This window comes from Pteropus vampyrus, unplaced genomic scaffold (genome assembly GCF_000151845.1).
Source record: "Pteropus vampyrus isolate Shadow unplaced genomic scaffold, Pvam_2.0 Scaffold387, whole genome shotgun sequence".
NCBI lineage: Eukaryota > Metazoa > Chordata > Mammalia > Chiroptera > Pteropodidae > Pteropus > Pteropus vampyrus.
The window spans coordinates 3,825,288-3,828,198 of record NW_011889168.1 but is presented as its reverse complement, the minus strand read 5'-3'; the positions used below and the strand labels follow the sequence as shown (position 1 = coordinate 3,828,198).

Genomic DNA, 2,911 nt, shown 5'->3' with positions numbered 1-2,911 from the left:
GCTTTTTAAAATGGTGTCTCATTTTTCAGGGCCTCTGTCTTCAGAAGGGTATCATGAGCTTTATTACAGGGTGTCTAAAGCAGAAGGCCTTTTAAAGCCTGGGCACAGAAGTCCCAGAATGCCATTTCTACTGCATTTTATTGGTGAAACAGAACATAAAGCCAGCCCAGACACAAAGAGTGACAATATACATTACACATCTCAATGGGAGGAGTGGCAAGCACAAACAGAATGGAAATATTATTGGCAGCCATATCTATAGAAAATCTACCATACTGGGAGATACTGTTCCTTAGTTTCATTACGAAGGTTGTCCATGGGTTTTGACTTTGCTATTTGGTTGCTCTGTCTGTTTGTATGTTGGCATGAAGAGATATCAAAAAAACTGCTCTGTCTTCCACCTCAAAACAGCTGCTTATACATTCTTCTCTAGTGCACGTGGAACATTCTCAAGAATTGACCACATACTGGGACACAGAGATAGCCTCAACAAATATAAGAGGGTTGAAATCATACCAACCCTATTCTCTGATCATAATGCTTTGAAACTAGAGATCAACTGCAGAAAAAAATCAGGAAGAACCACAAATACATGGAGATTAAACAACATGCTACTGAAGAATAACTGCGTCAGAGAAGAAATAAAAACAGAGATCAAGAGATACATAGAAACAAATGTTAATGATAGTACAACATAAAACTTTTGAGACACAGCAAAAGTGGTCATAAGAAGAGAGTTCATAACATTACAGGCCTATTTCCAAAAACAAGAATGAGCCCAAATAAACAACCTAACGCTTCATCTTAAAAAACTAGAAAAGGAAGAACAAATGAAGCCTAAAGTCAGCAGAAGGAAAGAAATAATCAAAATTAGAGCAGAAATAAATGAAATTGAAAACAAGACAAAACAAAAAACAGTAGAAAAAAATAAATGCAACAAAGAACTGGTTCTTTGAGAAGGTTAATAAAATTGACAAATCCCTGGCTAAAGTCACTAAAGAAAAAAGAGAAAAGACACAAATAAACATAATCGGGGATGAAAGAGGAGAAGTTATGACTGACATCATGAAAATGCAAAGGATCATACAAGAATATTATGAAAAAGTATATAACACCAAATTTAACAATCTAGAAGAATGGACCTCTACTTAGAAAAATACAACCTTCCTAGACTGAAACAAGAAGAACTGAAAAATCTAAATAGAACAATCTGCAGTATGGAAATTGAAGCAATCATCAAAAACCTACCAAAAAGTAAAAGTCCAGGACCAGAAGGCTTCACCAGTGAATTCTACCGCACATTCAAAGAATATTTAATACTTATTCTCCTCAAACTCTCCCAAAAAATCGAAGAAGAGGCAATACTTCTCACTCTTTTTATGAGGTCAATATTACCCTGATACCAAAACATGGTAAAGATAACACAAAAAAAAACACAAAATTACAGTCTACGGTCATGCCATCCTGAACAAGCTCGATCCCATCTGATCTTGGAAGCTAAGCAGGGTCGAGCCTGGTTAGTACTTGGATGGGAGACTACCTAGGAAGACCAGGTGCTGTAGGTATAAAAAATAAAAAATAAGGGATTGTAAGCTGACAACGTCCTTTCAATCTGTGAGGTCAACCAAGGATTGCCTTGCTTATAAATAAAAAAAAAAGAAGAAAAAAAACTACAGACCAATATATCTCATGAACACAGATGCAAAAATTCTAAATAAGATTCTAGCAAACCGAAAACAGCCAAGTGGGCTTCATCCCAGAGGCACAGGGATGGTTCAAATATGCAAATCGATTAATGTGAGACACCACATAAACAAATTAAAAAATAAGAATCATATGATCATATCAATAGATGCAGAAAAAGCCTTCGACAAGATACAGCATTCATTTATGATCAAAACACTTAATAAAATTGGTATAGAATGAAAGTACCTTAACATAATAAAGGCCATATATGACAAACCCTCAGCCAACATTATACTTAATGGTGAAAAACTAAAAACCTTCCCTCTAAGATCAGGAACAAGGCAAGGCTGTCCACTATCATCACTGTTATTCAGTATAACATTGGAGGTCCTAGTGAGTGCAGTCAGGCAAGAGAAAGTTATAAAAGTTATAAAGAGAAAGTTATAAAAAGTTATAAAATAGGGAAAGAAGAAGTCAAACTGTCACTATTTGTGGATGACATGATTCTCTATGTAGAAAACCCTAAAGACTCCACAAGAACACTACTAGAAACAATAAGCAAATACAGTAAAGTTTCTGGATACAAAATCAACATTCAAAAATTGATAGCATTCTTATACTCTAATAATGAAGTGTTAGAAAAAGAAGTGGAAAAAATAATTCCTTTTGCAATTGCAACAAAAAAAAATTAAATACCTAGGAATAAATCTAACAAAACATGTGAAGGACCTATATAATGAAAAGTATAAGACCTTATTAAAAGAAATTGAAGCAGATACAAAGAAATGGAAAGATATTTCGTGTTCCTGGGTTGGAAGAATCAATATAGTTAAAAAGACCATATTACCTAAAGCATTATACAGATTTAATGCAATCCCCATCAAAATCCCATCGGCATTTTTTAAAGAAATAGAACAGAAAATCATCAGATTTGTATGGAAGCACAAGAGACCCCAAATTGCCAAAGCCATCCTGAGAAAAAAAGAACGAGGCTGGAGGCATCATTCTGCCCGACTTCAAATTATACTACAAAGTGACAGTAATCAAAACGGCATGGTATTAGCAGAAAAATGGACACACGGTCCAGTGGTACAGAATCAAGAGTCCAGAAGTAAATCCGTATATATATATGAGCAAATGATTTTTGACAAAAAATCCAAAAACGTACAGTGGAGAACGGAAAGCCTCTTCAATAAAGGGTTTTGGGAAAACTGGAAAGCCACCT

At 34.9% G+C, this 2,911-nt stretch overlaps 1 pseudogene; it reads left to right on the top strand.

Annotated features, from left to right (window-relative positions):
• The first annotated feature begins 1,446 nt into the window (after positions 1-1,446).
• LOC111731592 lies at positions 1,447-1,565 on the top strand (annotated as a pseudogene).
• The last annotated feature ends 1,346 nt before the right edge of the window (positions 1,566-2,911 follow it).